Source organism: Embiotoca jacksoni, unplaced genomic scaffold, assembly GCF_022577435.1.
Source record: "Embiotoca jacksoni isolate LCO1_2020_lvr unplaced genomic scaffold, fEmbJac1.0.p SCAF_25, whole genome shotgun sequence".
NCBI lineage: Eukaryota > Metazoa > Chordata > Actinopteri > Embiotocidae > Embiotoca > Embiotoca jacksoni.
The window spans coordinates 2,459,205-2,473,775 of NW_027185376.1; positions in this window are offsets into that span (position 1 = coordinate 2,459,205).

The window sequence follows — 14,571 nt, forward strand, 5'->3', positions numbered from 1 at the left end:
CCAAGTGAGGTGAGTTCACGGGTACGGTGGGAAGATCAGACACTTTTTCTTCAACAACAACAAGTGAGACTTTCAGAGCGCGGAATAACTTGAGCATCTTGTATTAGTTTGAGAAGGGCATTGTCACTTCTTCTTAATGTGACTTCTAAAAACATCTAGTTTTAGCCTCTTTAATATCTCATTTGAATTCGAGTTAAAAAAAAAAGAAGTAATAAACACAATCTCATAAGGTTTTTAGAGGCAACTTATTCTCCCAATTTTTGGGATGTTTTTGCTGTGTAATGTAACATAAAACATTTAAACATTATAAGCAGCACGCTTTTTTTAAGCAGTTTAATAACCAGGTGCTTCGTACCCATCCCACAAAGCTTTTTATATCTACATCTCTCGTACTTATGAAAACTTTTTCATATAAGTACTGTCAGTGCAGTCTGTAAACTGTGAATTTAAAGCACCTATCAGCAGCTCCCCTTGGCTTCACTGCTCTTTATAATTGCTTAAAAAAACCTCTAACAATCTGCTCAGAGCCAAATGGCCGACATACAGAATTTGTGACTGGGTGGTGAACATGGTAAAGCATTTAACAGTTTAAGGCCCAGATATTTCCCACAGGAGTTGGTTGAGACCAAGACTGAGACAAAAACAAGTGGCAAAATGTGTCAGCACGGTGCCGACACATTTTGGATGACACCGTCTTGTGTTTTTTTTTTTTTTGTAGCTTGAAATGACCATATTTGAACAAGCTGGCATAAGGACACTACGTCCACCCACCATCTCAAACCCGGCACGGCCCCAAACAGGTCTCTTAGAAATCTAATATTTAATTAATTATGCCATTATTTTCCGAATGTGTGAATTTCACAAATGACACCATAATGACTTGTGGGGAAAAAAAAACAAATTTACATTTTGCATTGCATGAGAGAAGTTAAAGCTTTTTAAATGGGAATCTATTGGAGTCAGAGGTTTTTTGGGCCCAGCCCCTAGTGGCCCTCAGTGGTATTACAGTTTAAGACACTTTTCAGAACCGGTGGACTGCATCCATTTTTATATACAGTCAATGGGAAAAAAAGAGTTTAAACGTTGGCACTATTTTAACCTGGTAGACAAATTGAGCTCCATATGAATGATAACAATGTTATTTTGTTGATATAGTCATTGATATATCAGTTATGTTCACAACCTGTTTGTGCTGCTCCCAAGTGGCCCACAAATTAGGCTCAAAGAGATGTCACGGGTTTAGACCTAGTTCTACTTTTATTTTACACACCTTAAATCTCAGAAGTGAGGTTGTTTCTCAACTGCTAAATTCTCCTTTTTAGCAATATATCACACTGAACTGTAACTTTACAGATAGGAAAAATAAGTCCATCTATGAGACTAAAACCTTGTTAAATCTTGCCATAAGGCAGAGCAAAAGGGTGCCTTTGTTTTTGTTGAATGGATTAACTAAATAGCAGCACCTTTTGAGGGATGTACCTGGAGTTGGCCATGACTCTACGCTGATCCCATATTCTTCCAGTCACAGCGAATGCAGTCATCATCGACCACATAGAGCTAAGCTAATTGGCAAAGCCTCGGATCCTTGAATATTTCATATCAGACATTAGTTATGAGATCAAAATGAGCTTCAATTTACCTATAATGACCCCCCAGAGGTTAACGAATGGCTCACTGCCGGAGCTCTCTGTGTGCAGCGAGGGAGTTCTCACAGCTAATGACACTCACAGGTCCATCAGCAGCTGAGAGCGGTGGTCACTGTCAGACCACAGTGGTTAGAAGAAGAAACTCCTCAGAGAAATGTATAGATTATTTTTCAGCGAAATCAGCCCACTGACTGAAGCATATTCTCTGTAATTGATATTATTTAAGTTTCATTCACCACATTATTCATGCAGTCAGCTAATAGTCCAGTGGGAGAGTCTTTAGCACCAGAATGTCCAGTAGGGCTTTCAAATTTTGAAGTATTATATTGACCAGATAAAAGAATCAAAAGTAAAATCATGAATTGTGCAGATTGGATAATTGCAAGATAATTTGTTATTATAGCATTTTCAAATTGTACCTGATATTGCGGGGTGGATTTTAATTACTCTATGGGCAGATTAATGGTTTAATCTTTAATTATTAGAAATATTTTGTAAGTTGATGTTAAATGTTCTTCAAGCTAGCTGTCGAATGTTCTGGAGTACATTGTGTTGTATTTTAATTTAATGAAATTAAGGTTTAAACATTATTTGATTGTTTTTGTCACTTGGGGCCAGCCAACAAACTCTAAACAAAACACTCACATATTGTTATAAAGAGTGGAAGGAAAACAGAAAAGAAGCAACATTAGAATTAATTACTGATCATTTTTCAGGTGACCAAAGTCCAGCTTTTGCTTTCCTATTTGCCCTGAATTTGCCCTAACAACTGTGAGAATTTTCTACCTTTTTAAATGCTTAAATGTAACCCAGCCAGTCGTTAACTTTTTCTGTTTTGGTTCTAGGTGTCCAACGTACAATGGATTTATTAGAACTTGATGGGAATGATGAGATTCAACCACAGAATTGACTGAAAGATGCTAAAAGACTCCGTAGAGCAGAGGGGAACTGGAGAATTAGCATCACTCTTAATCATTGTTGATATGAAAACACTGAGCGGAGCAGCTTTATATACAGCACATGAGTGAATGTTCTTGCTTTCCCACTGATAAAGTTGTGTGCTCATCCAGCTGATCATAAAAGCGAACATATCCACAGCCTTAATTGTGTTTTCAGTGAGTCAAACAAACCACATAAGGTGCAGAACGTGCATTTATTCCAAACAGGAAATTTGAAAGTGTTCTCATGTTTCCTTCATTTTCTGTTGACCCAAATCAGGCAAACAGTGTGCACCGAATGACTGTAATATATATTTAAAGGCTGCTATTAGTGTTGCAACGAGTTTGTTTAATGTCTCCACAATAAGGGTGTAAATTTACATTAGTGGTTGTGGAAGGCACTCGGTCACAGGGGACTTATTTGTCTTTATTGTCTGGCTTTGTCAAACATCTCTGATTTGACAAACTCATCATTGAAACTGTTTCTTTTTCCTCTCCGAGTTCACTCTTTCTACTTTGCAAGTGCAAGAAAAGTCCAAACTCCTCCTGCGTCATTCACATCCAAATATAGTTTACACAAATACTCAGTCATAAAAAAAAGAGTATCCCGTCAGCGTTGCCCCTAGCATTTGAAAGATGAAAGAGCTGCATGGCAGAAATGTCAATGTTTACAAAATATTTCATCTATTTGACGTGACCACTGAATAGTCGGGTATAATCTCTCAGGAGTAAAATGTACGCCCAAATTAGCGGTCCAATTTCCATATCAAAAGCCATCGCAGTTTCTCAGAGCAGGACTTGGGTGGGTTTGAAGAACAGTAGAGACAAACAGGGGAAAAAGCAAGTCTCTGTATGCTTTCTTTGCCATTGATCCACAGTGTGATTATGCGGTGATGATATGAATTGAAACCCTGTCATCACTCCGACTCCAACATGCGACATCGTGAACGAAACAGGTTTTATATTAAACTCAGTGCATTGGCGAGGACACCTGACTCTCACACTGCATAAACACAAATCTATTATTTTGCTTTTTAGGGTATTTGAAGCAGTTTTCCTTGTGTTTTTGGTAAAAGTTCGTGGGAAAGAAATCTCTATTTTTTTTTTTTAGCACACAGTAATTAGTAGAAAGTGTCTGGCTGAGACTGACTCTGTGTTTTTTTGTTGTTTTTTTTAACTGAAGATTGAGTTCAGTTTTGTTTATTCCCTGTTGACGCTGATCTTCATGAACTCTGCCGCGAGCGGATCACGACAGATTCTGATCGTTGAATCACTACAACATAAAACAAGTGAAAAACACTTGATGTCAGTTCAATAGAGAATTAAATATCTGTCTCTGTAAATGGTTATCAACTCAGTGCTGTGCGGTCACATAGTGAAAGCTTTTTAAGTACTTCATAATTGGGATGAGTGACTTATTTACCATATGTCATGAACCATTAACATCACGGAATCGATTTGTGATGATCTCGCGGCCTGAGGGATGTTCAAAACAGTAATTGTTTTAGCCAACACCTCTCGCAAACGAAACCAGGAATTCAGTCGGTATTGATTTCATATGAAAGTGCATAACAATTTTCAAACAAGTGACTGAGTGGATACTAACTTACGTGTCAGTACTTGCAGGTATAGTTTTAGGTTTGTCTGACTTCACTGAAGTAATTATCTCTGCAGAGCTGTTGTGGAAGCTGCCCACCTCGCCAGCTGCATGCGAGATCTGACACGTTTCTATTAGATCCCTGAAACTCCTGCAACATTGCCTGGGATATTTCGATTAAATGCACCTCGCCGCGTGTGTGTGTGCGCGGAGTATGAAACCTGTCATTGATTGCGGACATGTTGTGGAAGCGGAGGACACAGTCAGGCCAAAGGATAAAAAGCTGAGGTATAGTCAGAGCGCAGGCTGTCGGCGAGCGGAGATGACCTTAGAGCAGGGAAACCTGCAGAGAAAGTGAAGCAGCCTCCGAGGCGCTCTTGTCAAGAACTCAATATTAGCTGGGAGGCTGGAGGGAGGAGATGAGGGGAGGGGGGGGGTATTTTTGTTTGTTTTTCATGTCAGGAACCACCCAGGGATTCAACTGAGCCTGGTTGATTTTAATTGCACTCACCACCTTGGTTAAGCTTTAATTACTTTACTGCGAAGCTCATTGTTGCTTCATCTTTCAGCGAGGTGTTGGATGCAAAGATATGCTAATGCTTTGGTGGAGATATGATGGCGATAAATGGATACTCTACTCGGCCTAATGAAAATGAAATAGGAGCCAATTTGGAAATATGGCGACGCATTTTAAGACACTGCATGGGAGCATCTTTACTGCGTTGATACTGCTCATGACTCCATGTACATTCACACGCAGTGACATACGTGGCAGCCCGTGTGTGTGTGTGTGTGTGTGTGTGTGGTGTGTGTGCGTGTGTGTGTGTGTGCATAAATCTTAGTAACCTCACCTCGGTGCTCTCCAAAGACAAACCATGTAAAATTTCATAATCCCACTGTTTGCATGTATGACCATGTCCCTGGTCAGATGCAAAACAGTCAGCACTCGCCACATCTCATTGACTGTCCACGTGACTCTCTCATTGAAAAAGCAATTTAGAATTTTTATTACTTAAGAATATGAAAAGTGAGAAATATTAAGTGTTGATTAAAAAGGATGGAAATATCACGGCATGAATGTCGGTGAGCATAAACAAGTGGCAAGACATTTGATGCTTTTTTTTTCTTGCGTGTTTACTGCAGCAATAAAGTCGCTCACGGTTATTTCTATTGTTGAGGAACCAGTGTAGAGCTGTATACCAAATCGGAATATTTTTCAGCACTGACATAATTGCTTTGGTACTATCTACTATTGCAAAAAAAACAACAACTCATCATTTATACTGTATTTTGAAAGCTAAGCTACATCCACACTAAATCCCGTCAGCGTCAGTGAGCCACATCATTTACCACGCGTAGCCTCCGCTTTGGCCGGCTGCCTGTGTAGATGAAATCACTCCATTTCAATTTAGGTAAATGCTACATTAGACGCCTCATTTCATCCTTTTGAAATTAAAATATATATATATATATATATATATATTTTTTTTTTTTTTTAAATATTTGGCCAAATATCTGTCTGACGTGTGCGCTGCAGTAACTGGAAGCCGGTTCGCTCGTGTCTGCTAATAGCATGTGAAGCGTTTAAGGAACATTGGGAAATTTTGGCTTTCAGCAACCACTTGCACGTGAGGCATTCAGGGCACATTGCTAAATTGTAGCTACAGAAAATAACCAAGGTTTCAGTCTCCAAACTGCATGAATGCGAAAGATTTGTACTGAAAAGTGCAGTTTTCTTTTCCTTAAAATGGAGTTTATAAATTTGGATAGAAAAAAGTAGATCAATCAGGAACCGGTAACAAAGTCAAGGGAATATGTATTTGACTGGGCTGTGCAGGTCTTTTACTTTTACCTCTGTTTTCAAAGTACGGGCATTTCTCAGAGAAGAGCTCGAAAATCATTAAATACAACGTAAATTATTTTTTTTTTCTAAACCTCAAGACGTTAACCAATATTGCCCGGCATGCAGTGCGTCTTTCTTGGAAAAACTATTCCTATTTATTTTATTTCCGATTACAATAATCTACTGTAAATTTCTACCTTTTTAAAAGTAGAATTACACGCATTTCATTTCCTCAGATACTCGTTATGTTTTAATCTCGTTCAAACACTCTTAAAAGCAAACATTGCTCCCGCAAAGAAAGAAGAACACGTGCACGGTTGTGTTTGCCACTCATCCTGTTTGATGTAGAGAAGCCGGCCAACACTTTTATGTCTCTGCCTTGTTAGTTTAACGTGTGTAATCGGAGATATCGTGTTCACACTTCTGCCTGCATTTGTTTGCTTTCTCTCCATGTGGTGGTGAGTAGGTGGAAAACTAAAATCACCAACGATATGATGTAGCTCAGATAGCACTGCACACACACACACACACACACACACACACACACACACACGCGCGCAGACTAATACATATGTTGTGATATAACACCAACTGAATGGTATAAAACAGTGATGCAACAAATGCCCTATTGAAGTCTCTCTTTATTTTTATAATGACTTCAATGAGAAGTACTGATCTTTGAGCGTACATTCTTAGCTTGGTGCTTTTAATGTGACACTAAAACAAAGGGGAAAAAAGATGACGTAGTTTTGCGCTGCCCCCTCGCACCTTTTGGAGCACCTTCCACCTGACAATTTCTCTTCTGGTTTTCCACTCGTGGGCTGTTAAACACACACACACACACACACACACACACACACACACAGTCCAGTAATGCACCTGAGGGAGCAGAGAGGAGATGGGATTCATAAAGCCTGGAGCCTGGTGTTGACCTCAAGCCACAGCTTCAGAATGTGTGAAAAGAGAAAGGAAGCAGGGATACAGGAAACCATTCAGACTTTGTCAAAACGACAGAAACTTGTCTTTTTTTTTTTTTTTTTTTTTTTTCATTTTTAGATCTATTCATATACATTTCCCCCAGGCTAGGCCCGGCTTTTCTCTACATTGAGCCTTCTGTCGACACTAAAGATGAATATTCATTCAAACAGGGATAACAGCGCGCACTCAGAGACAGTATCTCCTTGGAGGCATGCGTAGTATTGCAGTCGGTTTCATCGGAAAAATTATGGAAGTAGCAAAGTGGCAAAAAGTGAGGTAAAAATCCCCACCTTACGAGCACCTTTTAAAGCTCACATAATAATTTAAGTCTTTTGAGCCAAAGTGTAAAAATGGCAAGTTATGGTTTTACAGGGTTATGTTTGGGAATGTTTCATGGCTTGACGTAATACTGGAATTACTCCTTATCTTGAAAAACAGTTGCGGGGATATTAAATGACAGAAAATCTTCAAAGATCTTCCAACAGAAGGTTTTTTTTTTTTTTTTGCATTGAAGTGGTCAAAAGTCAGACTGGTGGACAACTATGCAAAACACCTACAAGAGGTTCATCTGCTAAAGGAGGCCACGCTAGCTTCTAATACCTGTGTTCTTACTGTTTCCACATGTATTGTTGTTTTTTGTCAAATAAATCATTGGAAAAGTTAATCATCTTTGTGGTTGTGTTCAAGGATGCCACATTTATTTGTGGGCACACGAAAAGCCCAAAATCATACTTTTTTTTTACGTGATTGTGGGTGATCACAGAAAACAGGATGTGGAAAATCTGATCGAGTTTTGGTGTTTGTTGATCAAAAAGAAGCGAACAAAGAATAGATTGAATTGTTTTTCTATCATTTTGTCATTCCATGACCGTCCTGAAAACATGAGCGCGGTCCCCTTGTTTTGAGTTGATGCAGTCTTAGTCACCCTCTTTTGCACTCTCCTGGCACACTGACCGTGCTGTCAGGGAAAACATGGACATCTTGAAGTATCTCATCTTAGTTCACACATTATTTTTGCCTCAGTTAAAGCTCCTGCTCGCCTCCCACATCTTTAACTCTCTTTTGTAGTGGCACAGTCACCCTGCTGCCTCTCTCCTCTCATTGGCGTGATGAGCACCTTCACCGCGTCCACTTCTAAACCTCGCGTGTGTCCGAACGACTTAAGACAAGCTTAACGTGTCACAAATCCACTTCTTTTGGCCGTTTTTGTCAAAGTGTGTCGGTGACACCGTGCGTCGGCCGCACTTTCTTTTTGTGCACGTCTTCATTGAGGTTGCCGTTCATTCACATCATTCAAGCATTCATAATGCCGCTGACAACTTCTGCATTGTGTGATCCGAAGCTAATTTTAGAGTGTTAATTAACTAAGCTCTCACTCCTGCTCTTGTTGTTGCAGTTTGATTTGTTTGTGTCACCCAGAGCAGACGCCTGCCTCACACTCTGCCGGCGGTGTTGTGCAGTTAAATATCTGAATATTTCTAATGTAATTTATCCAAGAAATCCAGATAGATTATTCATATAGTGCAATGGTATAATTGCTGTTTTGCTTTGATAACAACAACAGTATCTGTTTATTAAAGGCTGCTACTGAAAGACTCTTCATCCTGCGGTTTCTGTCATTTTAACTAAAGAACTTACGAAAAGTGTTCAACTTCAGTTTGTTTATGTTCTATTTAAGTTTCTTTTATTATTACTTTTTTTTTTTTTTTTTTTTTTCCAAAGAAGTATGTTGATTAATTGTTGCTTAGCAACACGGTGTCCCAGCCATCTGGTGGCTAACCCTACTGTCAGTGTCTCATATCCCCTCGCAGCCCATCAACTAACTTAAATCCAGATATTCCACTAAAATATCATTGCTACAGTCTGACATGTGTTGTAGTTTTGTAAATATTTGTATCATTGGTAAAAATTTCATCAAAATGTTGCATGGCTTTTTCAGAGGCAGTATGACCACTGTATCAATATAAAAACGGCATTATATTAGTTATTACGTGCAGTTTAATATCTTGGTCTTTGCATTCCAACATGTTCTCACTCCCAGGGAGTCAAATAATAGTCAAATAATCAAAGCTGTTTGCGTCTCTTCTGAATAGGCACCAAAATCTACATGGTCATGGTTAGGAAAAGAACACGTTTTGGGTTAAATGTGACATGGTCACGCCTGTTTCTTTGCAGTCGGTGTAGCTAACAAAACTACTTGGTTAGGAAAAGATTTTAAAAAAAGAAAAAAAAAAGAAGATTATATTTGTATTGTGACTATTGCATGGTTTTGAGCTTTTCTCAGAAAAATGCCCACAGAAATTAGAAGAGGCCAAAATAATTAAAATCACAAAATAAACAACATAAGGCAATCACTGCAGTTTGACCGCATCAGGATGATTAGAAACTTTCATAATTTTTCTCCTACCTTTCCTGTTTTTATACAGTGTACGTTCTGCAGCTGCGGTGGAGGTTCAGTGTTATTGCTTGCTCATCATCCGACAGTACAGTACCTCTGCACAGCCAATTCACACCAACATTGAAGTGGAAATGGCAGCCTTTGTGCTGCTGCAGTTCTGACAATGCAGTTAATATGCCCTATATGATGGACAGTGCTTCTCCTCTGTGGATATTAAATCCATCCTGTCATCCCATTTCTCTGTGCTCTTTAATTATTTTTCAGTGATACTCTCACTGTGGCTCTATTTCTCTGTTTCTGCTCTCATGACTACTCTATAATAAGTTGCAAGATGTGCTTCGTCACTACTTGATCGCCATTTCCTCCCAGGACAGATCGAGCAACGTCGGTCTCCCTCTCTTATGTGCATGTTAGCAGCATCTGCTCCATCGCAGCTGGTTCGTTGGTTGATGAAACGGTTACCGGGCTGCATTTATACTTGTAGTTTGGTTTTCTTGGTTCACTTAGTGTTCACACTGGCATTTCTTATATCGAAGCAAACATGTAAACAAAAGGCCTATGAATGACATTACAACCTGATCAGACAGTTTTAATAACAACACGCACGCACGCACGCACACACACACACACACACACACACACAGACACAGTCATGTTTCCATCATTTCTGAGGACATTACATTGACTATACAATATTGTCTAATGAATTAGCTGTAATGAGATGCAAAGGATAAGCAGAGCTAAATTGGCCTCATAATGAACTTTAACATTAATCCTAATGGGGACTTGGTGTTTTGTACACAAACATGAGGCGGGCCCCCACAATTTGACTGTTTAAACAGATTCATGTCTCCACAATTTGAATGAAGCAACTACACACAGAAAAACACACTTGCACTTGTGAGGTGGTATATATAGACTAAGCGGATATACTTTCACACCAGTGACTCCTCAGGAGACGCCGGATGTTTCACTGTTGTAGCAGTTTTGTTCTGTTAATAGATGTTCATTAAAATCAAGTTACTATGAGTTGATGTGTTTTTTGTTTTCTGCATCTAACAAGCACGATTCAAATGTATTCAGTGATTCAATGCTATTGTCTCTGTGGACCTCTAAAGCGTTTTGGCCAAAAAAATACTAATTAGTGTCAGATTTCCACTGTAGATTAATTTAGTCTTTCCCCCACACACAGGCAGGCTCGGGTTTCTCTAATGAGGCCTGTCTACCTCTGGAGGGGGAGAGAGGAGAGGAAGTACAGGTGGCAGCTCTCTAATTGTGTCCCCAGTGGACGACTACATTACCCAGGTACCCCGGCCCTCTGACAAGTGGGTGGGTGGATTGGAGCTAGACCATCAGTGGGATGAGTGTCAATCTTAATGACTCATTTCCTCAGTTATTCCATTAGGGAAGGGAGTGGGCCACTGTTTCTGCACAGTTTTGCTGTTTTTAAAAGGAAAAAACATCTTCCTTTATGCCTTCAAAGTGGAGATCGACGGTAAATGAGAGAAAGAAATTCGGGAAATGACATGCAGTTAGGGAATTAAACCAGTGACTTACTGAGGGTTGCTCAGGACATTTTTACCCATGTGGTATGCAGCCTAACCACTTGTCTATCGGGTGCCGTGTCTGTACAGTTGAATTGAAATCATTAAGGAGCAAACAATTTTTCTTTTCTGTTGCTACTTGTACCGAGTGGTCCAATATCTGCAAGGGCGAGCACAAAAATGGCTCTAATCTCAGTTTCAACAGACAGCTGAGCACATTGTTAACCTATGTTTGATGGCAACTGTCAAGTGTGTACTCCCTCCATTACTTTATTTGGATCTACTGAGGTGTCAGAATTACCTGCTGCTTTGTGTTTTGATAGTCAGGATGGAGACCGTAACTAGGCCCGCCACATTTGTGGGATCGTGTCAAAAAGGTGTTTAAATGACGAGAGTAAAAATGAATGGTGAGAATAAGTGCTAACGTTAGCAGGCCAGTAAGTGAACCTAGTATTCGGGTCAAATACAAAGCTGTGTTCTCCCAAATGTTTGACAATGTAAATGGACAGGTGGTTTAGAAATGTCTGATAATGCTACGTGGGCATATTTAAAATGCTACAATGGACGATGGAAAACACTTACAGGCTGATGAGCTGCAGTTTTTAGCAGCCTTGTAAGAAACATAGCTAACAATTACCTTAAAGGATAGTTCAGGTTTTTTGTTTTTTTTTCAAATTTGGCTTATTTGCCATTGTTATGACGTGAGGTAATGCTGACTTTGCAAGCAGCTTTCCAAAGCATTTAAAATTTAGGATGCAAGCCCAATGTAAGATGTCAACAGCAAAATGAGTCCTGAATGCTGAATATTGTGAAGGAAAGGGTATAATAATAATAAAGACTACAAAACCACAACAAGTGTGTTGGTAAGGAAAGTCTTGTAGAAACATTTGTAGGATATAATGTGCTGTAGGCAGTAGTACTCAAGTTGGCAGCACATCTACTAACAACGTCAGCTCTCAAATGCCAGCCATTGCCATCGGAAACAACCGACAGGAGGCACCTCCTTTCCTTTAAAAATAAAATGAGGAGAATTTAAATTTCACTTCAATTTTTAACACCTATCTCTCTCTATTTTACCTTCGACGCTTCAACCCTGGACTTTTCTTTCAGTAAACACTAGACGTCATTTGGAAACGGTCAATGGAGCAGGCCAAAGCTTTCTTGGCAGTGATTTGTGTGGAGGGAGTCAGGTCCCATCTGTTCCATGTCCACGGGGGATGTTGGGTTAGCCAGCTAGTCTCCGCAGCCGCAACCGTCCTCCCTCCCATCCCCACTCCTCCATAACACCCAGAGAGAGGATAATGAGAACAGGGAGAGGGTGCGCTGCACATCACGGGGCCGCAGTCGCGTCTGAGCTCCTGCCTCATCACGTCTCGTCCAGTCACCCGTCGTATAGACTCGGGGCCTCAGCTGGTCACATGTGATCAGAGCTTAAGAGGGATTCGTCAGAGTCGGATGAGCAGCTTGTCATATGTCCCAGTAACTGGTGCTGATGGCAGTGGCGGTTGATTCCCACTCTTCAGTCATATACCGTACCACATCAAAGGCCACATAAAACCTGGTCGTTATCTGCCTCTAGAGTTATACACCTAAATCTCTGACCGTAGTGTCAGTCGTCGACTTGCATTATGGACAATGGATGCACTAGGTTTCACAGGTAATGTGGGGAAAAAAAAAGAGGAAGAGATCTGTGGTTGTGCTGCATTTGTTTTGATTGGTTTTTTTTTTTCAACTGTTGAGTTTTAGTCCTCTTTCATGCATGGAGGTGGCAGATCTTGCGCTGCTTGCCCTGTGTGAATCATACTTGTTCCTGTCGTCTGTAATAGATTGAACGAGACTGACAAAACAGTGCTGTCCTGCCGATAGCTGGGGCAGAACAGCACTCATATGGACTGTGTTGGAAAGCAAGGATGAATGCAATTTTGAAAATGTTGTCTCTTGGAGGACTTGTTGCATTTTTCAATGGTGGGAGAACCACAAAGTCAATTTCCAGGCACCTCCATTATATTGTATCCCAAATATATCTATATAGGCCTTGTAAGAATTTAAGTGGACTGGCCCTTTAACCAGCCAGTGTACATGCAGACGTTTGCCCACGAACTAACACTCTATTTTACTACACTACTTTTTATGATAAAAAAATTAATTATGTAGTCCTTCAAGCATAGCAGATTTTCCTGAGTTTCGCGTGCATCGGCTGCATTTTTGTTATTGTAGTGACACGAATGAGCTGCATTTAGTTCCAAGGAGCGTTCAAGTGTAAACTGTACACAAAACTAATTTCAGTCAGCATCAGACTCAACAGTTTGCAAAGAAGGAACTTTGTGCTTTCTTGCCACTCACTTGTTCCCTTCTTTCACTGTTTAACATTCAGTGATACCAATGCAAACAAGCCAAAAACACAGCTTGAGACATTTAATTGAAATATTTAATCAAAAGGGGAATCTGGCAAAAGATGCTGCACCACTTGAATTTAGGTTTTTTTGTTATTTTTATCCACTTCTTCAGAGCCACTCAATCAGAGCAGGATGTCAGAGTCACTTCTCTGCAAGTGTTATCATCTTTCTCTGTAATAGAGAATCAATCAATTTCTCCCCTGAGTGCAGCTTGGACAGGCCTCTCCGTAAACATTGAATTGTGACCAAGAGGCCACCTTGATTTGTGTTTTGCCCCTCCCAGATGACGTCTTTCACGACCCCGCTGCACCTCCCGGCCCCAGCGGAGCCCTGACAAATGTTAATTCTTTATTCAGAGTTAGTCTGAGCATTAAGTCATTTATTTCAGCCAGCTAAAACAAACCCTTTGCGACAGCTCTCGCTGTCTGGAGCAGCTGCAGCCTGTTGTGATCCAACCAGAGCGCGGGCTTAAAATTTCACGACTTAACAGTGTGACCAGATGCTCCAGTGACCGTCGCATGTTTGCAGTGTAACAGACGAGCTTTGGCATCGCACTCCGTTCTGGCCAGAAGACGATTAGACTCACTCAGGGACACTCCCACACATTCTCATAAGCGGAGGAAAACTCCTGATGGGCTCTCACCGTTTAAAAATGAAAATCATCTCACTTTACCCTTCACACACGGCTGATATCTGCATGTGCGAATGAACATGTGTTCATATTGTATGCCTTCTGAATACTCGGTAATATTACATTCTCATTCCTTTCCCACTCTGGCTTTTTGGTATATAACGCTGATCATACAGAGTCACCGCAATATCTCAACTTGTTGTGCTCCACATTCATGTTTGCAGTGTTTGGATGATTTCTTGGCCTCCTATAATCACATAAACAAAAGGAACCACAGCCAGAAAAACACCCTGGTTTATTCCTCGAGGGCAGACTGAAATATTAATGCTGGAGGGTGAGCACGGTCCTTTCAGGACTGGGGTCAGACAATCCTCAGAATATTGATTCGGACAGAAAATGGACTCGGGTCAGCCTGGCACCAAGACTCCTAGCAGTATTATATTTCACTAAAAACACTATGTAAGAGCTGAAAGCTGGATTTGAGTGTTAAGTTTTCACTTGTTGCTCACATTTTCAGGCATCTAAAGATAAGAAAGATGTCACGTGATATCAATCTATTCATTCATTTGTCCTTTTCAGAATTAACACAACTTCCTAACT